Source organism: Cornus florida, unplaced genomic scaffold (assembly GCF_030987335.1).
Source record: "Cornus florida cultivar Cherokee Brave unplaced genomic scaffold, ASM3098733v1 CherokeeBrave_3.0.0_Hap2_Chr04, whole genome shotgun sequence".
Taxonomy (NCBI): Eukaryota; Viridiplantae; Streptophyta; class Magnoliopsida; order Cornales; family Cornaceae; genus Cornus; species Cornus florida.
Genome location: NW_026775574.1, coordinates 85,051,639 through 85,078,108, shown reverse-complemented (window position 1 = coordinate 85,078,108; position 26,470 = coordinate 85,051,639). Strand labels below are relative to the sequence as shown.

The 26,470-nt window shown below is 35.8% G+C and overlaps 2 pseudogenes; both read left to right on the top strand.

The window, feature by feature from the left end:
- Positions 1 to 26,398, top strand: part of LOC132305256 (receptor-like protein 52) — a 91,277-nt pseudogene extending 64,879 nt beyond the window's left edge.
- On the top strand, positions 15,761 to 15,859 carry LOC132305948 (small nucleolar RNA R71; annotated as a pseudogene).
- Positions 26,399 to 26,470: the final 72 nt, after the last annotated feature.

Genomic DNA, 26,470 nt, shown 5'->3' with positions numbered 1-26,470 from the left:
ATAAAGCTGGAATTCGTGGCCATGGGCATTTTCGACAAAAATTATTTATCTTGGATTCTGGATGCTCAGATCCATTTAGATGCCATGTGTCTTGGAATCATAATTAAAGAAGAAAATGATGAATTGTCATAAGATAAGGCAAAGGCCATGATTTTCCTTCGTCACCATATTAGTGAGGAGCTAAAAACTGAATACCTCATTGAAAGAGATCCACTGAATTTGTAAATTTTTTTGAAAGAAAGATATAATCATCAGAAAACAGTTATCCTCCTAAAAGCTAGAGCCAGCAGCAACTACAGTTGGAAGATTTCAAAACTATGGCTGAATCCAACTCTGCTCTATTTTAAATCAGCGCTACGTTGAAATTATGGGGTGATACTATCACTGATGAGCTCCTGTTAGAAAAAAAAACATACACCGCATTTCACGCCTCGAATGTGCTTTTATAACAACAATATCGAGAGTATAGATTTGAAAAATATTTAGAGCTAATATCATGTTTACTTGTGGCTGAGCAATATAATGAGCTATTGTTAAGAAACCATCAGTCCCGTCCAACTAGATCGACACCGATCCCTGAAACATACATTACCTCATTTCGTGGACGTGGACTTGGATGTGGACGTGATAGTGAATATGGCCGTAGTGTTCAAAATGGCAATGAATATGGTCGTGGTAATCGAAACGGTCATAGTGGCTAATATGTTCATAGAAGAAATCATTCTTATTACCTTGAAAGTGATGAATCTTCAAATTCTAACAATCAAAGATTCACACCATATCTCCAGAAAAGGAATTATAATGAAAAGGGGAAAGGTATGGCTTAAACTTCAAAGACAGATGCAAATATTTGTAATCAGTGTGGAATGACAAAGCACTGGCAAAGGATATGTTGTATGCCTAAACACTTGGCTAATCTATACTAAGCCTCACTGAAGAAGGAAAAAAATAGAAATGAATTTCACTAATTTCAATGAAGGAAATATGAAATATCTCTGCATTACTTCTAAAAAGCATGTACTTGAAAAACTTCTTGTTTTCTCTTCTAGATTATACTATACAACCATCAGGACAGTTGAGTTAAATGTTGTGATACACCAAAAATCTTGTGACCCAAATTTTTTTATGATTTGGCACTTGGTCACCCAGGGATTACAATGATGCGTCGAATTTTAAAAAATTCACATGGTTACCAACAAAAGGATCAAAAAATCCTTTTACCAAATAATCATCTATGTACCGCCTGCTCACAAGATAAATTGATTATTAGACCATCCCTTTTAAAAGTCATTGTTAAATCCCCCAATCATTTTACAACGAATTCACGGGGATATATGTGGGCCAATTCATCCACCCTGCGGACCATTTAACTATTTTATGGTCTTAATTGACACCTCAACACGGTGGCCACATGTTTGTTTGCTTTCTACTCGAAATGTTGCATTTGGTAGACTCCTTGATCAAATTATCAAATTGCGGGTACATTTTCCCAATTATCCAATTAAGATAATTCGTCTTGATAATGTCACTGAATTTTCTTCTCAAGCTTTTGATAACATTGCATGTTAGTTGGAATTAACGTTGAACATCCTGTTGCACACACTCATACTCAACATGGTTTGGCAGAATCTTTTATTAAAAAACTTCAATTAATTGGTCGATCTTTACTTATACAAACAAAATTACCTGTTTCTGCTTAAGTACATGTCATATTACATGCTGTATCATTAGTTCACATACGACCAACTACTTACCATAAATTTTCACGATTACAACTTGTGTTTGGACAACAACCAAATATCTCTTACATACGAGTTTTTAGTTGTGCCGAATATATTCCTATTGCAACACCACAATGCTCTAAAATGAGTCCTCAACATAGACTTGGAATATATATTGGTTTTGATTCTCCTTATATCATTAGATATCTTGAACCCCTGACAGGTGATGTATTTAAAGTATGATTTGCCAACTGTCATTTTGATGAGGCAGTTTTCCCACCATTATGGGGAGAAAAGAAAATTTCTGAAATGCATAATACGATATTTTGGAATGCCTTAATATTATCTCATTTTTATCCTCGCACAAATCAATGTGAAAAAGAAGTTCAGAGGATTATTCATTTGCAAAAATATTACAAATCAATTACTTAATAAAATCACATGTACCAATTGCAAATGTTCCAGCAAAAATTAATGTCCTTATGGGACAATCGGTCAATTTTGCAGCAAATACATCTAGAATATACTTGAAACGTGAAAGATCAGTTGGTGCAAAAGATGTTGTTCCTCGTAAGGAAAAAAATAAAAAAAAAAAGTTAGTACTCTTGAAGAGTCCACAAAAAGGGCAATAGAAATTATTGATAAATCTAGAATTATAGCCCTTGATTCAATCCATGTACCTAAAACTAATGAAATGATAAGCCTTAATAAGGTAAAGATGGTAAATGATGATAATGTAGCCCTTGATGAGGCACATGCCCTTGATGAGGCAATGGTACCTAAAAATGATGAGATTACACTAAATGATGATAATGTGGCCCTTGATGAGGGATATTGAGGAGTGCTGAAAAGTGCACATTTAAATCCCTTAAGCTTGAATGTTCTAGGACCTTTATCTATCTTATTTTCTTGTTTTAAACTAATTTCATATTATTTCTCTTTTCAGGCACTTATCCCCAAAATAAGTTAATTCAGCCAAATTAGAGTATAAAAGATGCAATCTCAAGTTTAGTGAAAGAAATGAGCAAAGTGTAAGCAAAGTGGTGGAAAGCAGCATTCTTCGATCAATCTCACGGTGATTGTTCCAACAATGCCAAAATAAATCAAACCTTTTGTCATTTTCCTCAGCAAAATACCATCTTCGATCGATCCAACATTTCTTCGATCGATTAAATATCTTTGATCGTATCCCTACCTACCACTTTTGTGTAATACCTATAATTTTAAAAGGATAGTCTCGGTATTTGTTTTATTTACATTTTTAATTATTTATTTGATTATTTGACTAATTGCTTATGTGTGTAATTGAATTACGTGTTACTTGATTATTTGGATTATATGTCTTTGTGTTATTTGTATTTGTCTATGTGTTCTTTATTTAATTAGATTATGTGCTTAAATAGTATTTTAATTAATTATAAATTAAATGTTTTCTTTTATTTTATTATTTTATTTTATTTTTCTTTTATGATTATGGTTAGTAGTAATGGGCTAACCAATTGGGCCCCATGGACTACTTGGATAGGAGGTTGGATGAGTATGAATTATTACCCATGGATAGTTGTGTATGTATATATATAGATATATATTATATACATTTATAAAAGGGAAAGTAATTTATTAATTACTTTTATGGTAACTTGGGTAGTAATATTTAATCTGATGTATATGTTTTATATTTAAATAATAAAAATATACATAAATTTGATACGTGTTATGTTATAATATTATGATAACTTAAGTATTATTAAATAATCCATTGATAAATAATGGGATGTGTATAATTTATTTATTTAATAAAGATATACATAAATTATATACGTAACATATTTTACTTACCTTTTTAATTTTTTAGTATTTTTTTTTTTAAGTTGACTTGGATTGGGAAAAAGGGTTAGGGTTATTTTATTTAGCCTATAAATATATAGCTATAGGTTGTGAAAGTGGGCTAGAAATATTCGTGTGATATATACCAAAGAGAGAGAGTTAGAAAGGGAAAGAGAAAAAGGAAGGAATGAGGAGAAAAACCATGTAGAGAGAAGATCAAGGAAAAAGAAGTTTAACTTTTGATTCGAAAGTTTAAGGCAAGTTCTTCTTCTATCTCTCTCCCTTTGATTCGTGTTTCTGTACATGCCTAGAAAGTTTAAGGAATTATTAAACATATAAAATTAAATAATTAAGCATGCTTTGAGCTGGTCCACTTCTTTGATTTGATAGGTAAAAGTAGGGCTCCTTATTAGTAAGGAGGGACTTTCATTATTACATGCCTTTCGAAAGGTGGAAGCGAACTATCTTTGACTTACGCCCTTAATTGGATTAGAACATAGGTTTTATTGAATTTGGTTCATATGTGTTCTTGTATATGAATTGTTAAATTCATCAATTTGATCTGTTGTTTTATGAATTTTTACATGCTTTTAAATAATATAATTTTTCATATTTATGTATTGATGGAACATAGAAACATGCCTAGGATTCCTGAAACAAAGAAAGAATGAATGCACACTGAATTTCTAGGTTGATTCGCGTAACAGCGTTCGGATCGCTGTTACAGTGCTCGAGCCTTGGGGGCAAAGCTCGAGCCTTGGGATGAAAAGCTCGAGCAATTGGTTGTAAAGCTCGAGCAATTAGGTGTAAAAGCTCGAGCCTGAGAGGGAAAGCTCGAGCAACTGGGATAAAAAGTTCGAGCCTGAAGTAGAATGCTCGAGCCTTAGACAGGGTGCTCGAGCATTTGGGACAAAAGCTCGAGCATTACTTAGAGAAGTTTCGTAAAGAGCGTAGTATTACTTCTTATTGATGTTGAAGGGTCCTGAACATTAAATATGGACTTAGGTTTGAGTTTAAACAAATTTAAATAGACTCGATCATAATGATGTTTACTATTTGGATGATTTAAACAAACCAACGGATTTAATCTTTTAAATTGTTCTGACAATTGAGATTAATTGTGTAGGATGAATAGGATAAGGAGAATGCTTACGTGATTTTATAATAAAATGTCAGTCCGTTTAAGATTCAGTTTGTGTATGATTCAGGATGTAGGAAGCTTAAATAAAGTATAAGCTATTCCTATTTTGTGTTAGCATGATATTTTAATATTATGTTAATTATTGGATTAATTAATGTATTATTATATTTGTTACATTGATTATTGGATTGTGTGGTTTAATGCATCGGTATGGGACGGTGGCATTTTAGGGACGGATTAACTTATCAGTTAAGTCTTACCTATTTTGTATAAGGGAATAGATTTACTAAGATGTTAAATCCTACTTATATTATCTATTTTATAAATTATATAGATTTTCAAGATTGTATGCATCGGTATTGGACGGTGGCATACTAGGGATGTATTAGCTCAAAACGCTAAGTCCTACCTACTTTAGTATAAGGGAATGGATTAACTACAAAATTAAATCCTACTTATATATGTCGTGTCAAGACAATGAACAGTTGAACGGCACTACTTTGGTTTTGGATGTATTATATATATATGATTATGGTACTACGATATAAGCTTAAGTCTCAGAGTCGATAGTTAGGGAGCGTATATGTAGTGGGATGCATAACTGGCTATGATGGTTAGAGGTGTACCCTGTTAGGTATAGGCACACATGCCCACTTCAGATACGTTTTGCATGTTGCCTACTAGTCAGGTTGAGACCGATCTGTAGTCCAGTGAGAATCATTTAGTGTGTATTTATATATATATACGGACTATTAGTTATTGTTGGATTGACTAGGATGTATACATGTATCGAATCTCTGCTTGGACTGTAGTAGAGTAGAACTTGGTTGTGGGCCTGACCCACCCTTATTTTTCACGTATGCATCAGGAGTAGGGATTGTTTGTGCTAACCAAAGAGCATCTACTTCACTCTTCCGATTTATCTACATAGGGTTCCTTTATGATTCAGTTTCCTGATTTAGACAGTTATTGCTGTCATTTGTTTAGTTTTGGATTTTCTAGGGGTCCACACAATATGGATTCACGAGTTGTATTTTAGAGGATCAGTTGTATCAAAAGAGTTTAAAAGTAATGGAAATATATTCTGAGGTTTATTATTAGATTATCATTTTAGTTTCTTGTCAGCATTTTATTTATTCTTCTTTATTCTTTTTGTATTATGTGTTCGTTTATTATTGATTTGTTTTTTATATCCCCGAGTATTCGGGCGTGGGCTTGGCCAACCTGCATTCGAAAATCCGGGGATATCACATTTTGTCCTTTTCCCAAAATATCTCAGATTTGTCTTATTCCAAAAAGGCGCCGCCATGGTTCGATCGATTTGACTATCCTTATGATCGATCGAACCTCCTTAAGTGCGAAAAAAATAGAGTTCCAGCCAATTAAAAGGTGTGCTCATGGTGCAATCATTTAGAGACCTAGTGCACGAGGTTTGACCATTGGATGTGACACTTGAGCTACCTATATAAGGATTTTTAGCTAATTTCTACTTAGAATCTTAGAGAGGAAGGAACAATAGAGAAGAGAGGTTGGAAGAGTCTAGAGATTAGAGAGACATACACCATTTAGGAGTTCTTCCACTCATCTAGGGTTTCCATCAAGGAGAAGGAAATCATTTCTACCGTGGAGATAGCCCTTGAGGGTTGGATGACTACATCAATGAGTGGCTAAACCATTCTATTAGGGTTAGAGATAGCCCTAAGCATGCCTCATAGACTTTAACGTTTTGTAATTTAAGGGGATTTGTGCTGGTGTTTTTGCCGTCCTACACCATCAAGCTTAATAGGAGTGTGCGTTAAGGCGAGGGCCAAGTTTTACATTTATAGAAACCACTACTACCTTCACTAAAAATATAGTTAGGGTGAGTAAGGATCGTCCCAAGGGATTGGAGTCGTACTAGCTTGTGGAATCACTATTAGGGTTAGTAGGTCGAGTGATCAAACAAATGGTTGGTTGGTTGATTAAACTAGAGAACAAATTAAACTAAATAATGGAATGCAATAAGGAGTAAGTAAGAGAGAGAGAGATCTTGGGGTTTAGAGGTCACTGCTAAGCAATGCTTTTTTACACCCTTAACTAGTGACTAATGAAGGAAATGTGTGTTGCAATATTGAATGTGTGTGTGTTTGGTTGATTCAATTAGCAAGGGTGACCAATTAAGCATACATTGTCTAATCAACATATGAAAAGCACAATATATCTAGCAATTAAGTTTATATTGTCTAAATAGCATGTGCAAAACACAGCATATCTAGCAAGTCATTAATCCTTTCATTAAGCTCACAAGCCGAATACACCACAAGGTTAGAGACATATGCTACTTGCATTCAAAAGTACGGAACATCAAATAACAAGCATGAATTGTCCTCCCATCTAACAACTATGCTACCACTACACTACAATTAAGCTAATAACATGAAATTAAACTAATTAAGCTAAGGGAGAGGCACAATCCATCAAGAAATGAGCATGGACCATCTAGAAAATCACAAGAGCATTCTTTTAGGCACAATGTTTTGACAATCTCTAGATCTATAGCATTAATACACACAGACATGCATTAATAACACAAGAAATAGAGACAAATACAAGAACATCTATTCTAGCATACATAGATATATGGATAGAATGAAATGATCAATTGGAAGCATTAAACCACATAAATTTTTGAATAAACAAGATATATATATATATAATATATATATATATAAGTGCCAAAACATGTATTACAACACTAATCCCTCAATAATACACAAAATCAAGATGTAGAAAGCATGCTTGGGGCTAACTCTAGCCTCAAGAGGATGTCTAGCCACTCATGGTAGTGCTTTTCCAACCCTCGAGGGCTAACTCCATGGTAGAGATTTGCTCCTTGGTTGATGAAGAGTCTCCAATGGTATCTCTAGCCTCCTCCTTGTCTAAACTTGCTCTCTAAGAGATGATATGGTATGGTATGGTGTGATATTCTCCTTCTCCAAAAAATAATCATATTCCTTATATAGGTAGGTCAAATGACACCTAAAATGAGCTGGGGTCGTGCACACAATATTCCCCAATGATTGGATAAAGGACAACTTTCAATGAGCTGGAAATTTAAATTTTTCGCACTAGAGGAAGTTTGATCGATCGAACCTTGGACTTAGATCGATCGAACATGGCTGAGATCCATCGAACTTAGGCTGGATGGATCTTCATTGATGGCGTTTTTTGAATAAAGACAAATCTGAGATATTTTGAAGATATTTTTGGGAAAAAGACAAAAGTGATTGGTAGGGTGGAATAACTAGATAAGATCAATCATTTGGATAAGGACAAAGTAGTTCAATCGATCGAAGAATAATGTTGGATCGATCAAACTTTTGGGATCTCTAAAAATATCATCTTGAAGTGCACAGATCGATCATGTTGGATAAGGACAAACTTTTGGCTCTGATCCATCTTGAAGTGCACAGATCGATCATGTTGGATCGATCGAACTTTGATCTGAGATCGATCGAAGATGTTGATTTCCACTTTTTTCTTTATTTTGTTTCCACTTGGCTCCTTTCTTTGATTTATCCCAGAATTGCTTCATTTCTGCTCTTATTTGGCTGAGTTAGCTTATTTTCAGGATAAATGCCTGAAAATGGAAATAATACAAAATCAATCTAAAACGGTAAAGTAAGATAGATAAAGGTACTAGAATGCCTAAGTTTAAGGGGTTTAAATACGCACTTTTCAGCGCTCATCATACCCCCAAACTTAAATATTACTAGTCCATAGCAATGAACTAGAAAGTAAAGGAATGAAAAAAATAACTATACAAGTATAAACTAAAAAGTAATAAATGGATAACGCCATTTTTGTAGGAAACACGATTGCACTTAGCACATGCAACAAGCCTTTTAAACCCCTAGGTTACCCCTAGTGGATGAGTGAAGTCTTGTGAGGGTTTCCAGAAATGATATCCACAAACATTAAGCTCATTCTTTCTAAAGAGGCACTAATTTTCCAAACAAGCATTGGGAGAAAACTACCTCAAGTATGCAATTTTTCAAACATTTCCAAGCAATCTCCCAAAATCTCAACATCAAGCAAACAAATATGGTCCTCCACACATTAAGAAAATGATCATGCAAATCAAAATAACTCTAGAATTCTTTTTGAGTGGACAAGCATCAAATGTGTTGCTATCTTAGCCAACTAAAGAATTAATCACATCCTTACCCTCAAACTAGCACACAAATCTAGTACCGATCATCAAGACAAAAAGTGGACCTTTTATTAAAGCTTTATTGTTCTAGGTGCGCTTATTCTTTTCACACGCTTTTTTTTTTTTTTTTTTTCATTAGGATCAAAGATGGAAGCATGGTGCAATGTGTTGATCTATTAAGCTTTCTAACGATTCATGAGGTTGAGCGTTAGGTCAATGACTCCCAAACCAGATGGCTTTAGGGCATTAGGCGTTCAAACACCCATACGGACTTACAAGCTCAAATCAACTAGGCTACAAATCAAGACAACAACCATCTAATCATTTCCCACTTCTCACTTTTTGGAGAAGTCCTCACTTTTATTGCTTTTGCAACCCCCTTTTTTTTTAATTCAATTATTAGCCTAGAGTTTGGGCCCTCCACCTTTCGGCACGAGAAGTTCAGTGCTTGATGAGGTTAGAATCTCAGCTACTTAGTGAAAAGGGGTTGTTATCCACCTTTATCAAGAATGAAAGCTTTCAATGCACTACTAGCCCAATTGGGATATAACCCGACAAATGAATGCTAGTGTGCGCCTGTGCTAGTGTAGAATATTAGAGTGAATCTCAAAACAATCACAAAATCAAAATGATGTGGACCACAAGTGTAAGTAAGATATCAACTATTCGAAAAATTTACTCCTAAATGGCTTCCACAAGGCATACAAGGAGTATTGGACTCTCAAGTCAAGCAATTTTTAAATTTTAAACAATATAATCCTCAAAAGATCAAAATCATAGCTAGATATGGACCAATCATAGAAAATCTCTCAAATACACAAGTCATGCTTAAAATTTTGAATTTAAAAGCAAACACTGTAATATATACCATTACCCCCAAACTTAAACGACACAATGTCCTCAATGTGTAAAGAGAACAAAGGAAAGAGTATACCGGTGCAATTAAGGCATAGAATGATCGGGACTGAAGTATCCAAATTGGGTGGCATGGCCCCCCTAAACTTGGGATTAACTGTGGTCCTAAAATTTGGCACTCGGATAAACTCATCAGATAACAAAAAGGGATAATCAGTGCACAGTGGACATGCAAGTGTAAATGAAATAAAGCAATGAGAGAGGTATAAAGGTGCTCCTGAAAATCGGGTAGCATTCTCTCACTGTAGTCACTATGATGCACCTGATGGAGTCAAACAGACAGATATAAGAATATAACAAAAGTCCATAACAAAAGCATCTATAAAGAAAATAAAGTATAGAGTACATCAAAAGATCTAAGCCGACAGACCGGCTGTAAAAATAATAGTACTATACAGTGACAAAAGTAAAGTATCTATAGTAGAGAAGGATCATAAAAAGATAGAAGAAACTGGAATCTCAAGAAGATAAGGCAGGACGGGCAGGTCGAGCTCCGCGGATATCTCTGAATAGATCTCGGAATATAGTCGCGACATCCGTACGGAAGGTAGCAAAATCAACTCTGTGGGCCGTAAAATCAAGTCGTATAGCAACAACAGCATCCTCAAGAGTTTGCAGGCGTACTCCAAAGCCGGGGGTCTGATCTGGAGCCTCAGGTATAGAAGCGTCAGAAGAATGACAATCCTGAGTTTGCTCCTGCTCGTGAATGGGCGACCCAGCTGGAGAGTGCTGCTCTATAGCGTCTGCAAGGCGCTCTAAATCAATGTCCATGCGCTCGGCAGCTGGATCGACTGGTGCGTCGTCCACTGCGGGATCCGCTACTGCTGTCTCAGCTGCTGGCTCTGCCTCCTCAGCCTCGAGCTCCTCTGTAGCCAATACTGCGTGATCCTGCAATTTAGTGATAATAGCATTGTAGCTCTTATCCCAGTCCTTCTTCAAGAAGTGACAGGAACCTCTCTCAGGGTGCTCCTGAGGATGAAAAGGATAACGCTGATCAATAAGTATCTGGGTGATGAGGTGGCCAAAAGGGAGAGACTTAGCCCTTCCGGGCTTCTCCTTGCTGATATACTCGTCGAAGAGCTTCCTCATCACGCTCTAGATGAGCGCGAGGATAGATACCCAGTGGCCTGTATAAAATGCGTAGAGAGCTGTCAGATAGTCTCCTCGCCGCTGAATCTTGTGCCCGGCCATATATATATTCTGAAAGAGAACGGAATCAAAGAACCATAGGTCGTCTGGAAGAAAGGTGCGGGTGGCGAAAGTCTCGCCATCGACATGGTGACCTATAAGAAATACTGCCATGTCGGCATAAGAAGGCCTATATAGCCTCAGATATAGCTCATGTAGCTCCGGAGGGCATTTGTGTGGACAATGGCATGAGCGGGCTAGCGAATCCATAGTAATAGTAATCTGATGGCCATCTATGGTAGTGACTAGCTCTGCTGTGGTACGCGGGGACGGTCGGAGGTTCTGGAAGAACATCCGTACCAGCCGCGGGTATACTGGCTCTGTAACTGGGGCAAGAATAACTGCAAGGCCCCTCTGGATAATGTCATGGTAAGCTGATCGGGTTATCACCGATCTGGAGAAGAAATCTGTGTCAAATAGTGACTCATGGTCTACTGTCATATACGCATATCTAGGCGCGGGCCTGTCACGCTCTCGAGCTGGCTGAGCTGGCTGGTGTGGTGGAAATGGTACTGGTGAATGCACAGCTCCAGCATGTGATGGAGATGGTGATGGTGTAAATGCAGGATGAGCCGCAGAGGTGGATGGAATATGATCATCTTCAGCCTCATGAACAGGTGACTGAGGTGGAGTAAGCTGCACTGGTTCCTCCTATGCATGAGAGGGCTCTGTTGGCTCCTCTATCCGTGGTCTAATATGTCGCTGAGGCTCGTGTTGCCTCTTGGCAACAGTCTTGCGCTTAGTCATAGCCTGAAAAATAATTTAAAAACTTGCAAGGGGAATTAGTGCCAGAATTAAGAATTGAAAGCACAAAATAGAAACATGCATGTCAAATAAGATAGACAAAACATATATGACATGAATCTATGCAAGTGACCAGATATGAAACATGCTAAACAGTGTAAGTATGAAATGCATCCAATGTGGAATATCACAGGCATTGGGCATATATAAGATAGCATGAACATAATATATGATGAATGAAGTGTGTGTATGAGATCTGTGAATTTCGATCGATCACAAAAAGGTTTGAGATCGATCTCAAAACTTTGATCGATCTGAGGTATAAGTTCGATCGATCTCTCAAGATCGATCTGAGATTGAAGTTCGATCGATCGAACTGTGCGAAGGAGAAAACTCAAAGGTCACAGATCTGTGACTTTGGAAGCACGGGGGCTACACAAACAAGGTCGTGGGCTCATCAACACAACAAATCAATCAATTCTACTCACTTAGCATGGCCCACATTCCCAAAATTAATTCAAAGATAAAAAATATAAAAACATATATAACCGTATATATACACATATTTATAAACATGCTTCAACCTCATCAATGGTGGATTTCATCATCATTATATCGTGGATTCAACATTTAAAACATGTAAACATGAGATCTAAGCCGAAATCAAGCATGATGCCTCGGATCTTACCTTAACCGAAGGAGAGAAGTGGATGCGAAGAGGGAATGATGAAATCCGAGTTGTGACGAAGAGAAAAAAATGATTCAAGTTGAGCTAGATGATGCCAGAGGTTCGCCGAAAATGGAAAGGGTGATTGGGGTTCACGGCGACGATGAGGGAAACAAGGGTTAGGGATGGGAGTTATTGGATCGATCTTTGTAATTGATCTCACAACTCTCAGTTCTATTTTAAAAAACATTCCCAAAAAAGTTCGATCGATCGAACAATCAATGAGATCGATCGAACTTGATTTTTAAAAATTTTTTTTTTTAAAAAAAAAAAATTAAAAATTAAAAACTAAAATTGAAAAATAAAAATATTTTTGGATTTTTGAAAAATAGAATAAAATAAACTCTTTTTGGAATTTTTGAAATATTTTTGAAAAATAGAATAAAATAAAATGAGAATAAAGGAAAATTAAATTAAATAAAAATAAAAATATTTTTGGATTTTAAAAATTGAAAAAGTCAAATAAAGTCAAATAACGGTCAAAATAGAGAAGTGAAGAACTGAGATCGATCTGAACAAAATGTTCGATCGATCAGACAGAGAGCAAAAATATGTAGGTTTTTGGTACAAAAATTTGGCAAAGTGTTGGAACTTGAAGATCGATCCAATAATGAAGTCAGATCGATTGAAAAACTTCAGATCAATCTTAAAATGTTTTCGATTGATCAGACAGAGAGCTGAAATATGCAGGTTTATGCACGCTCAAAAAAATTCTAAGTGTTGGATCATGAGATCGATCAAACTTTGAAGTTGGATCGATCTAAGGTCTCCTGATCGATCTGAGAATTAGTTTGATCGATCGGACAGAGAGGTGATTTGGATGCAGGTGGAAAATTTTTCTAAGTCTTGGATGCAGGTGGAAGTTCGATCGATCGAACTCTCATTTAAGATCGATCGAACTTATGTAAAATGTTCAATTACAACACAAAATTGCATGCAATCCTAATCACAGTTCCTATCAATGCATATGAACCAAAAACAAATTTCTACACTTCGCAAGAAATGAAATTTAAGATAGAAATGAGGGAGTAATAGGGTTTTGACACCCTACGAAATGTTGTTGCTAGTCTTTAACGTCTCTAGCAAGACATTGGGCTCTTTTAGCCCGGATCAAAGATTTTGTAACGCATCCCCTCCTTGTTGGGGAGATAGATGCTTTGAACTCCACCCAACAAATGGTTTTTTGAAGAACTTGTTGGATTAAGCTCAAAAGAAACTTTTGTTCCCTTGTCAATGCAAGAACAATCTTTGGGCTTTTATGCCCTTTCAAAGCAAGAATTTGAAACAACACTTTGAGAATGCAAGGTTGAAGATGATCCTTTTGAAGTTTTGGTCTTACACAAAAGCTTACTTCCTTGACATTGAAGATCATGACATTTGTCTACAACATAAACCTCTTCTTCATATTTGTCAAATGAATTGGGTGTGGGATTAAAAATATTCAACTTCACCTTCATGTGGCCAAATGAAATCTTCATTATACCCGTCTTACAATTAATGTTGGCATTACCGGTTGCCAATAAAGGACGGCCAAGGATAACAGGGATTTGGCTCTTAGGATTGGGGACTAGTTCCGTATCAATGACAACAAAATCAACGGGGAATAAGAATTTGTCAATCTTAATCAATACATCCTTAATTATACCCCTACGCTTCTTAATGGATCAGTCAGCAAGTTGTAAAACTACCGACGTCGGTTTCAATTCATCTAGGCCCAATTTGACGTAAACCGAGTATGGAAGAAGGTTAACACTTGCTCCTAAGTCAAGAAGTGCCCGATTAATGATATGATCACCAATGATGCATGAAGTAGTAGGTGAACCGGGGTCCTTAAACTTTGGCAAAGTGTTATGTTGCAAAATTGAGCTTACTTGCTTGGTCAAAACCACTTTTCTTGGTGCTTGGCTCTTGTTCTTCTGCTTTTGGGTGCATAAGTCTTTCAAGAATTTGGCATAAGCCAAAATTTGCTTGATTGTATCCAAAAGTGGAAGATTGACTTTTACTTGCCTAAACATTTCCATGATTTCATTGGTTTTTGCCTTTTGCTTGTTTTTGAAATGGATCCTTTTAAGGCATCCGGAAATGGAACTTTTGGTTCAAACACTTTTTCAGAATTTTTCTTTAAAGTCTCTTCAACACAAGAAGTTTTCAAATCGTTTTTCAACAAAATCTTTTCAAATTCATTTTTCAGCAAATCTTTCTTCAAATCATTTTTCAAATCACATTTTGAAGTTTCCTCATTCACAAGATCATGTATATGCAATGAAGGAGGAATGGGATGTGAAACGGGATGGGTGACAACTTGAGGTTGCACCAGTTCACTCTCTTCATTGGACATTTCAACTTGATTGTCCACAATCCTACCACTCCGCAAGGTAGTCACCGCGTTAACATGTTCAATGGTGTGGCCTTCCGATAAGGAATGGGTTTCCACAACACATTGTTGCTTAGGTGGGGCATTAATAGGTATCTTTCCCTTCTCTCTTGCATTAAGAGTGCTTGTTATTTGCCTTACTTGGGTTTCTAGCTTCGCAATGGATTGAGAGTGGGAATGAAGTAATTGAGTGTTAGCCTCTAAAGTGCCTAAAGCATTCAAAACTTTTTCTTCAAAGGCGGGATTTCTAGTATTTCCTTGGGAATAAGATTGGTTGGGAAAATAAGAATTAGCAAATTGATTCCCTTGTGATTGATAAGGTCTATAACCTTGTGATCCTTGGTTTTGAAGTGGAGGTGGAATGTACTTCCCTTGAAAACTGCCTTGGGAAGGGTTTGAGTCCTCTCCTTGGTTTTTCCAAGAGAAATTCAGATGATTTCTCCAACTTGGATTATAATGAGTACCATAAGGATTGTTCCCTTGGTTCACAAAAGCTGCATTGACTTGTTCATTAGGTTCATTTTGCACTTGTCCGTGAAGACAATGAGAAGTAGAATGAAAAACACTAGAACAAGTCATATATGTTTCATTTGATGCACGATGAGAATGGTTAGGGAAGGAAGATACTTGGTTTGTCGAGTTTTGGTTAATCAAGAATTGATCAAACCTTTAAGATAAAGACTTCATTTCGGCGGCTATTTCATTTGAATGGTCGACTTGATGTAAGCCAACACTCTTCTTACCTTGTGAATTTCTACCATTCTTGGATGATAATGTTCTATGCAAAGAATTTTCACTCATGCTCTTATAAAGATGACACACGTCATCATCATGCCTATCAATGTATGAGCCACCCATGGAAGCATCAACCACGCCTTTGTAATTGTCCGATAAGCTCTCAAAGAAATTTTGAACTAATTACCATTTGGGCATGTCATGATGTGGACACTTCCTAAGCAATTCATGAAAGCGTTCCCATGCCTCATGAAACGTTTCTCTATTCCCATGTGAAAATTCTCGAATTGAGGTTCTCATGGCATTGGTCTTAGAAACCGGATAGTACTTCTTCAAGAACTCTTGTTGCATTTCTACCCAAGAAGTGATTGAAAAAGGCCTAAGATTGTTAAACTAATACTTTGTCTTGTCTTTTAAGGTGAATGGAAAAAGTTTGAGTCTTAAAACTTCTTCCAGCATGTCCGTATATTTTACGGTGGAACATACTTCAAGAAACTCATCCAAATGCTTGTAAGGTTCTTCACTTGGAAGTCCATGATAGTTAGGAAGCATTTAAATGGTTTATGGCTTAATTTCATAGTGATGTGCTCTAAATAGTGGCAATTGAATGCATGTGGGTGCATTATATTCATTAGGCACATAATGATCTCTTAAAGCAAGTGGAGGATTAGCAATTTGAGGTGCAACATGGGCACCTTGATTTTGATTTCCTTGCATGATGGGAGGTTGTGGAGCATACATTGGCCTTGGCATTCCACATGGAACTTGGCCTTATTGTTGTTGTGGTTGGTGAATGTATGGCCTAGGCAGGCCTAATGGTACTTGTATGTTCTCATTGTGCACATTATGATGAAGAATACCTTATTGGTCTATGTGACCAAGGTCCTCAATATGATCATCATTATGGTCATCCATTGATAGATTGGTTCTATTTGAACTTCCTCTTTCCCTAGGATTTCTAACGATGGATTCAAGATGCAAATCTAAAGGGACAAGAGTGGGTCTTAATGAACAACGTCCATGCATGCACAATACAAAACACAACAAGCACAAAGAATGACAAACACTATGCCTTCACAACAATGTAATTAGACTTCTTCCACTAACACTTAATTCATACTCCCATGTTTGAAACAACAATGATGCAATGACAAGAAACAAGCCTCCACTCGGGCTCACGATTTATCTAAGAATTTAAAAACAAGCCTCGACGCGGGCCGACGATTTAACTAAGGGATTGAGTAAGAAAAAGCTCACAAAGGTCCTATAGCACTTCAACTCCAAATTTATAGCTTAGCTTGGTAATTTTTTAATAGCATTTTTCGTTTCTTGATTAGCTCCTTTGCTTGAATGCTCCTATACTTGCCTCCTACCTCAATGCTCCTTGTCAAAGATGAACAAACATAATAAGTAATCAAAAGAAAAATAAACACAAAAGAAAAATAAACACAAAGTAAAGACATGATCAAAAGAGTACTAATTCCTAATGAATTCCACAAATACGATGTTGCCTAATCCCCGGCAACGGCGCCAAAAACTGCTGGTGTTTTCGCCATCCTACACTATCAAGCTTAATAGGAGTGTGCATTAAGGCGAGGGCCAAGTTTTACATTTATAGAAGCCACTACTACCTTTACTAAAAATATAGTTAGGGTGAGTAGGGATCGTCCCAAGGGATTGGAGTCGTACTAGCTTGTGAAATCACCATTAGGGTTAGTAGGTCGAGTGATCAAACAAATGGTTGGTTAGTTGATTAAACTAAATAATGGAATGCAATAAGAAGTAAGTAAGAGAGAGAGATCTTGGGGTTTAGAGGTCACCACCAAGCAATGCTTTTTTACACCCTTAACTAATGACTAATGAGGGAAATGTGTGTTGCAATATTGAGTGTGTGTGTGTTTGGTTGATTCAATTAGCAAGGGTGACCAATTAAGCATACATTGTCTAATCAACATGTGAAAAGCACAATATATCTAGCAATTAAGTATATATTGTCTAAATAGCATGTGAAAAACACAACATATCTAGCAAGTCATTAATCCTTTCATTAAGCTCACAAGCCAAATACACCACAAGGTTAGAGACATATGCTACTTGCATTCAAAAGTATGGAACATCAAACAACAAGCATGGATTGTCCTCCCATCTAACAACTATGCTACCACTACACTACAATTAAGTTAATGACATGAAATTAAACTAATTAAGCTAATTAATCCATCAAGAAATGAGCATGGACCATCTAGAAAATCACAAGAGCATTCTTTTAGGCACAATGTTTTGACAATCTCTAGATCTATAACATTAATACACATAGACATGCATCAATAACACAAGAAATAGAGACAAACACATGAACATCTATTCTAGCATACATAGACTTATGGATAGAATAAAATGATTAATTGGAAGCATTAAACCACATAAATCTTTGAATAAACAAGATATATATATATATATATATATATATATATATATATATATATATGAAAGTGCCAAAACATGTATTACAACACTAATCCCTCAATAATACACAAAATCAAGATGTAGAAAGCATGCTTGGGGCTAACTCTAGCCCCAAGAGGATGTCTAGCCACTCATGGTAGTGCTTCTCCAACCCTCAAGGGCTAACTCCATGGTAGAGATTTGCTCCTTGGTTGATGAAGAGTCTTCAATGGTGTCTCTAGCCTCCTCCTCCTCTAAGCTTGCTCTCCAAGAGATGATATGATATGGTATGGTGTGATATTCTCTTTCTCTAAAAAGTAATCCTTATTCTTATATAGGTAGGTCAAATGACACCCAAAATGAGCTGGGGTCGTGCACACAATATTCCCCAATGATTGGATAAAGGACAATTTTCAATGAGTTGGAAATTTAACTTTTTCGCACTGGAGGAAGTTCAATCGATCGAACTTTGGACTTGGATCGATCGAACATGGCTGAGATCCATCGAACTTAGATTGGATCGATCTTCATTGGTGGCGCTTTTTGGATAAAGACAAATCTGAGATATTTTGAAGATATTTTTGGGAAAAAGACAAAAGTGGTTGGTAGGGTGGTACAACTAGATAAGATCAATCATTTGGATAAGGACAAAGCAGTTCGATCGATCGAAGAATGATGTTGGATCGATCGAACTTTTGGGATCTCTGAAAATATCATCATGGCTCTGATCCATCTTGAAGTGCTGAGATCGATCATTTTAGATCGATCGAACTTTGATTTGAGATTGATCGAAGATGTTGATTTCCACCTTTTTCTTCCTTTTGCTTCCACTTGGCTCATTTCTTTGATTTATCCCAGAATTGCTTCATTTCTGCTCTTATTTGGCTGAGTTAGCTTATTTTCGGGATAAGTGCCTGAAAATGGAAATAATACGAAATCAATCTAAAGCGGTAAAGTAAGATAGATAAAGGTACTAGAATGTCTAAGTTTAAGGGGTTTAAATACGCACTTTTCAGCGCTTATCAATTTGTGTTGTAGTTCTTATCTTGACATTTGATTTATATATGAATTTTGTTTCTACAATGATTTGTGTAATTTAATACTTTCAATTGATCATTTCATTCTATCCATATGTCTATGTATGCTAGAATAGATGTTCATGTGTTTATCTCTAGGCATATTTTAATACTCCAATGAAAGTTTACCAAAGTTGCAATCCAGTGTAGCAAGTTCCATTGGAACTCGCCACATACTTCCTTCTCATTGGCAGATGTCATATAGCCAATCTTCAACAATTCCACAGTATAACTTCCTCTTTTGGAATATAAAAGCACCAATCTAGTGTGGTAAGTTCATTGGAACTCGCCACATATCACCTTTCCATTAGGCTAAAAATAATGGGATAAACACCTATAAAGGTGTCAATGGACATTTTGAGTTAGCCATGGTGTTGTACTCGTACATAGTACGGTTATAATAAGGTATTTTCCCTTTCATTTAATTAAGAAATAAATTTATAGCGCCTACGTGGGATTGTTGATAAGCATTGTAAAAGAACATTCAAAGACTTTGCATCACATTTCGACCCAAACTCCTCCAATTGTCTAAAGAATTTGATTGCTTTAGACACTTGGTAGCTCTGTGCATAACTATTCATTTCATCCTTATATCATACTATATACTGAATTTGCCTAATGCTTCACGATTATGTGGTAATTAACAATTTTCCAAGATTTCCAGTTGTTGGATCGCCCATTTGAAGAACATAACCAATGCATCACTTCACCTCCTAAATTCCCTCAGTCGACTATTTTGGCCACCGCATCTTGTTTGAAGCCCATATGGCGATGGAGAAAACTTGAGAGAGATTTGCAGGTAGTGAAAGCATAGAGAGGGGAAGGATCCAATTATGGTCTTAATTTGTATCTTATTTTTTATTGGGTATAACCCAGATATTCTGCAAAATCTTTTATTTTTTATTTATTTAAATAGTAAGTACATGTGTTGGTTTAGCCATACGCAACATACGCGGTAAATATAGACTTTTTGCTTACCAGTGAATAAGCAAGTATTATCCTATTTTCAAAATGATACATGTGTTGGTTTAGCCATACGCAACATACGCGGTAAATATAGACTTTTTGCTTACCAGTGAATAAGCAAGTATTATCCTATTTTCAAAATGATATCTTAAGCCTCCTAATTAATGCCGGATAAAAATAAAATAGGCAATGATGAGATAATTGACATCCTATAAACCCACGTGAATATACTTTTAGATCAACCACTTTCTTGCCCCAATGTTTAGTCGGTTTATTTTTTCTACTTGAATAACTACACTTATTTTAAAAAGTCAACTAAAAAGGCTTGACAATTCAAAACGACTCAATCATAATGGTTACATGCAATCATGGTTTGTCGTTTCCATCGATACGTGATGTATTTTTCTGTTTGAAATTCTTTTTAAATAATTTGATATCGTTACATACCTTTATGAACTGGCCGATTCAGTCGGTTTAAACTAATATTTACCCGAGTTTGTTACATCACCACTGCAAACAATACCGCGACTACGAACCTGACATGCATTTATACTTAAATAGGTTTGGGAAGTCTCCATTAAAATATCTTATACCTATTAGAATTGATTGTATCACTTAATGATTCTCTCAGCAACCCACCGAATATTATTTATTATTTTTCATTTTGCTAGGATTTTTTCTTTTAAAATTTCATTACCAATTTACACCTAGTTTTAATGACCGTTAAGTTTAAATTTGGGGTTTAATTTCGCCAATCTAGAAGGCCCCCGAAAATTCAATAAAGTTCAAAAACAAATGTCCTTTTCATATTTCAACTGTCTTGACCAATGTCTTATGTGTGTGTGTGTGTGTGTGTGTATATATATATATATATTCGTAGAACATGCATAAGAACAATGACTCTTTGTCTGTCGGCAAAACCAACCAGGGTGGCTTTTATGACTTCCAAGTCCTCCTTTCACTTTCTGAGTTCAAACTTCACACGCACTCACACAATTTATTGAAGTTTCTTGATACCTTGCCATGATATGATTCTTATTAGAATGCTCGATTACATTAGAAATAATCTAGCTAGTTAGTCCACCAATTAGATGTTCAAAATGATGGATTTATACCTAGCCTATATTGGCTCACTTAGAATAGGCTGGTGGATAATCCACACCCTAAATTGAACCACCAACTACCCTTTTTCATTTTATTCAAAAATAAAATATAAAACATATGAAACAAAGGGTTCTTTAAACTTCATTTCTTTCTAGATTCCCATATACTTTTCAAGTAATCAATCAAAATATACATGCACTTAAACCCATAAGATATTTTTTTTTTATATGACTATTAATATTTAATAAGAGATAATCAGCTCATCTACTAAAATCAGTTTTACAAAAATCTCTACCTCAACTAACCTAAAATGTTATCATTACGGAGTCAATATTTTTCAATTCCAACTGCAACCACTCAAATTACAATTAAACTGTTTTCAGGGGCATTGCGGTATTAGTAGGAGTTCGAGAGGTCTCGCTTTCGAATCGCACTCCTGACTTGAATGGTACGTGTATTGTGAGGCCGATACACGTACTTTAAGAAGAAAAAAAATTACACCAATTAGAATATATTGTGATTTGAGATTGTTGGTTTTTTGCAAAATAATAATAATAATAATAATAATAATAATAATAAAAGAAAAAGAGAAAATAAAAGAAAAAGAAAAAGAAAAAAGATTGTTGGTTTTGAAATTAGGAATTGACATTTGAAATGCCAAACGTGTTGCCCGCCAATCAAGCTAGTAAATGAAATATAAATTATCAAACAGTTAGAACTGTTTCGATTACTCTTTTTGGCTGGTGGTTTCGGTTACTATTGCATTATTCTCAATTTAAAACATAAAAAGAGTAATGTTACTTAAGTCAAAGTGTTGAAGTGAATTGATTGTTGAGTCAATTTACCTTTGAGTCAATTTACCTCAACTCATCGGGAAAATATTTAAGTTTTCAATATACTGTAAATCAATAATAAATGAACATATCATTTTTAATTACTAACTTAAAAATGATAGATAGATACTTACTTACCAAATCAAAAATAATAATTTGATTACCATTTATGATTTGATAATTAAAATAAGATGTGTCCATTTATTATTGGTCCACATCAATGGTCAGTATGGTGTAGACCTAAGTATTGTCCGTTCAAATTAACATCATTCTATATTTATTGATTTTTTTTATAAAAAAAAAAAAAAATAGATGAGTTGAAGTGAATTACTTGAACAAACCTAAGTCACATAAAGCAAGAGCGGGAGCGAGAGCGAATTCGAGAGCGGGAGTATGAGAGCGGCAGAATTAAGTTATAAATAGTGAGAATTTGAATCAGAACGTGCGTGAAGCGTGAGAGCGGGAGCGCGGTCGGAGCGTGAGAGCAACACCCATTGAGAATGATTGTGTGACTTAGGACCAAACATTATCTACCCATCATCTTTAATTTGGTAATTATCTGACTATTAACTTCTGAAATACCCCTCTAATTCATTTTAAATGATAGCTTTATTCTTTATGTGTCTATATAATTTTTTCAACATTAATAAATCAATTATATCAATAAAAATGTGTTTTGGGTTGTCGAAAGTTATTTATAAGAATTTTATGTTTGAGTTTGTCAGGGATTAGAAACCCCTCCCTTCCCCTCGCTTTGTTTTTTCTTCTCTTTTCTTTTCTTATTTAGATTAAAGTTTTCCTCCCAATTTCTCCCCCGTCCCCTCAATTCCAATGGACCATTAAACTAATTTTAAATCTCTGTGTCCCATGTTTTTGACTTTTTTTATTTTTTGGTTTCTTTTTGCCATATCCAACGGATTTATATCAAATATAAAAGAAGTGCTGGTTGTGCTCATTTGCTTTAATATAATTTGTGTGTTTACCCACTTGAATCACGACTTATGAATTAAAAAACTTATGGATAAAAGTCGTAATAACACAGGACTTACTCACTTGAATCACGACTTTTATCCATAAGTTTTTTTATCCAATAATCTAGCTTAATTATATGATTTTACATAAATTTCTTTTTCTTTTGGTAAATGGTAAATTTAATAACAATCGATCTTTTATTATTTTCAATTTATAAAATTATTACTTCATAAAAAATAAAAAGTAAAAAAATATCCATCTTGAAATACTTCATATCCCTTAATATTTTTAATAAATGTATCTCACTTTTATAAACTGACTACACTCTATTTTTCTATTCGAGTTTCATGCAACGTTGAAATAACTCATTCTTACTCTACTTCAAATTTGTAGAATTACACCAATGAGTATTGACTCAAATGGTATGATCTCTCCTTCAAATGAGAGTTTAAGTATATTAGTTTTGCTAGAGGTAATATTGTGAATTTTTATTCATTACTTGACTTTTTTGAAAAAATAAATAAATAAATAAAATAGTAGAATTGCAATCTTAGAACACGAAGTTTACTCTAAAGCCTCTATCTATATGCATTCTTCTTATACTTATAATTTATTATCGCTTTGTTTGGTTAGATAAAAGTAGTGAAAAGATTTTTTTTTTTATATATTTTTTGGTGTGTGTTAGCAATGGTGTTGTTGGGGGCTATAAATGAACCGAGTCAAGCTTAAGTCTATTCGGGCTCAGTTGGATTGGGCTCGTTCATTTGTAAGCTCAGCTTGAGTTTGGCTTGGAATCGTAATGTGCTCGGACTTAGCTCATTATTATATAGAAAAGCTTGAGTTTGACTTATTTAATTACAAAAGTCGTTCGAACTCGATTGATTTGAGCTTGTATTCAAAATCGTTTTATCTTATTCAAGAATTTAAGCATGCTTATGCAAGTCTGAGCTTATATTCATGAAGTTATACAATTCTATGTTTATATTCATGAGCCTATACGAACCTACGCGAGCATATGTTCACGAGCATACACAATTTGAGCCAAATATTGTTTAGGGTCGACTCCTTTACTAACTCATTTGCTTAATACTTGAGTTCGAGTTAACACAACTCAATTCATTTGCGACTTTAATTATTGGGCCTTCTAAATGCACCTTACAATTCATTATCGGACACATGTGTACTCTACAAAAATTTAAACTCAATCCCACTTTTGTCCTTATGTGAACTTGAAATAAAGTATTACTTGACTATTGTAACAAGTGGATGCTTGTTCATTTATCCAAAAGTTCGAATTATTGGGTAGTGCTACATTCTCCCCCACCCAAATCGCAACGCCCTTACATGACACCGGATCAAGGATTGGATCGGCTTTGATACCAACTATAACAAGTAGGCGCTTGCTCATTTATCCAAAAGCTCGAACTATTGGGTAATGCAGCATACTCACCCATTTATACTCATTCACTTTTCCATCTAAATTCGATGTGGGATAAATGACCCTTATTACAACTATACACCTCAACTAGTATTTTCAAATTTTGAATAAAAAAAAAAAAGAAAAAAAAAAAAGAAAAAGGAGAATTTTTATGAAAGGTGTTCTTTCATAAAAACTTAAACCAAATTATTCTTAAAAAAAAAAAACACACACACACACACACAACTTTCGTGCTTAGCCAAACCATTAAACGGAATTAATTGACAACTTTTCTTATAAAATTTTCGTTCTAAATACGCAGTAGAAAAACTTTTCCTCACTCTCACTTCAACTTTCTATTTGTTTCACTTTTCAGTCAAACGAAACAGAGCCGTGCACTGAGGTCAAATTATTTTCCTCCCACCTCAAGCAACACGAGTGGTGGACCTGAAACTCCAAAGTTGACTCTAAACATTAAAATCACATCATATGTGCAATCTCTGTGTCCAAAACTATAAAGTTGACTCCACACATTAAGACCACATAATGTGGCATTTACGTAATTATATGCACTCTGTGCCCACACACTATAAAATTAATCTATCAGTAGTATGAAAAGTCAGAGCTCACCAAGTTTGAAAAACAACCGTTAGTTTCTCCGATATTTCCCGGGAAAAATCCAAAACACACCACCCGCAGAAAAAACTGAAACGTAGTCAAATGTCGAAAATACCCTCACCCTTCCTTTTCTTCTTCCTCATCATACCCTTCCAGGGAAATTCCCAATCTCCGGCCACCGACTGGGAAGTCCTACTGAAACTCAAGCAACAGTGGGACATCGTTGATCCAATCGTGGAACAACTCATCCTCCCAGTGTGACTGGCCCGACATTATCTGCATCAATGGCACCATCGCCGGAATAATTCTACGGGACAAGAACATCACCGAAATTCCACCAAGCATTGGCCTACTACCAATTCTCAAGAATTTTAGGGTTTTTTCTAACAATTTGAGTCGAGTTTTGCCACCTGAATTAGGGCTTCACTCGAATCTTGAAGCTTTCGAGGTTTCAGATAACGAATTCACCGGAAAATTACCGGAGAATCTATGTGCCGGAGGGGGTCTGGCCAGCGTGGTCGCTTTCTCCAACAATCTCACCGGTGAAATCCCAAAATCGTTTGCAAATTGCGATACTCTGCGCATGGTCCAGCTCTACAGGAACAACTTTTCCGGCGAGTTCCTTCGGGTCTCTGGACTTACATTGAATTTATCCCAGATGATGCTGAGTGACAACTCATTTTCTGGTGAGCTTCCGAGCAAATTAGCTTGGACCATGTCGAGGTTGGAGATCAGAAACAACAATTTTTCTGGTCAAATCCCAGTTGGGGTTTCTTCTTGGTTGAGATTGGTTGTTTTTAAAGCCAGCAACAATCAATTTTCCGGTGGAATTCCGGTGGAGTTGACCGGCCTTCCTAAGCTCACCACGCAGTTGCTTGACGGCAATCAACTGACTGGTGAATTTCCACCGTGAGATTTTGTCATGGAAGTCCCTAACCAATCTGAATCTTGCTAGGAACAAATTCCAGCATTGATATTGCCGGATATTCTTGAACTAGACTTGTCCTCCAACCAGTTTTCCGGTCCAATTCCACCTGAATTAGGCCATTTGAAGCTTACTTCTCTCAATTTATCCCCCAACCAACTCTCTGTGCAAATCCCAAATGAGTTTGATAATATGGCCTCTGAAAACAGTTTCCTGAACAACAACACTCTTTGTGCCAGAAACCCAATTTCAAACATCCCCAGTTGTTTCACCATAAGCAATGAATCCAACAAGTTATCGACAAGGAGAGTTGCTGTGATCGTAGTTTTCGTTGGTACTGGTTGCCTAACACTTGACACTCATCTCTTCCTTTTTCACTTACTCTTGAATCAGAATTCGGTTAATGGGGTGCTAAAATATATTGCATCTTTATTACAGAGTATGCTTATACGACGAAAGTGAATGAGAAGATCGACCTTTACAGCTTTGGAGTTGTGCTTTTGGAATTGACAACAGGAAGAGAAGCCAATGACGGAGATGAGCATATAAG